At 58.0% G+C, this 697-nt stretch overlaps 1 protein-coding gene across 5 annotated transcripts in view; it reads right to left on the bottom strand.

Annotated features, from left to right (window-relative positions):
• Nucleotides 1–697, bottom strand: part of LOC113218135 (uncharacterized) — a 39,495-nt gene that overhangs the window by 37,821 nt on the left and 977 nt on the right. The window lies entirely within an intron of this gene.

The following is a 697-nucleotide window of genomic DNA, read 5'->3' as shown; positions in this document are numbered from 1 at the left end:
CCCCTCCCCACCCCCCGCCCACTCCTCATCTCGCAGTGAATTTGACCCACATTCTTCTCCTCCTTGGTGCTTCCGGTGCAAAGTTTGCGTTATTAAATATTCACCGCGTTGCCGTGCTCGTCCCTAACAAAGGCAGCGAGTGAGCCCGAGTTAGGCCCCACCGGCGCAGGCTGCTGGCTTAGCTGAACTCACACTCCCCTTTAATGCAGTTTTTTCCAGCAGAAGATTTAAAGGAAGAAAGTTGGTGAGCCCACGCACTGCGCACTGACCTTCATTCCTTCTAAAAATTCTGCTGAAAAAAATGTAACCCAACGTGTTATTATCCACATGATTTTCGAACCGTCCCCCTACCTACGCCATGGCCGACCGCCCTCCTCTCTACGGGTGCGTTAGCGCCGGGCCCTGGGGTGCGACCCTCGGAGGAGAGGAGAGGGTGGGGGAGGAGGGACTGCGAGGGAGGGGAAGGGAGACGAGACAAGGCGACTCTTGGGGTCGCCGTCAGCGGCTGGCAGAGGCGCGGATTTCACGCCTGATATTTCACGCGGTTGTTGGGCCACCGAAGAGCAAGCGAGTGAAGGGCGAAGGGCAAAGCGAAAGGCATGAACTAGACAGAGCGCGATAAAGGAGAGGGAGGGAGGGAAGGAGGGAGGGAAGACATAGGTGCAAGGTAGGTCGGGAGGGGGGAGGGGAGGGGAGG

Source organism: Frankliniella occidentalis, unplaced genomic scaffold, assembly GCF_000697945.3.
Source record: "Frankliniella occidentalis isolate FOCC.00 unplaced genomic scaffold, Focc_3.1 Scaffold1, whole genome shotgun sequence".
Taxonomy (NCBI): Eukaryota; Metazoa; Arthropoda; class Insecta; order Thysanoptera; family Thripidae; genus Frankliniella; species Frankliniella occidentalis.
Note: the sequence above shows the minus strand (reverse complement) of the source record. Positions and strands in the feature narration are given on the sequence as shown.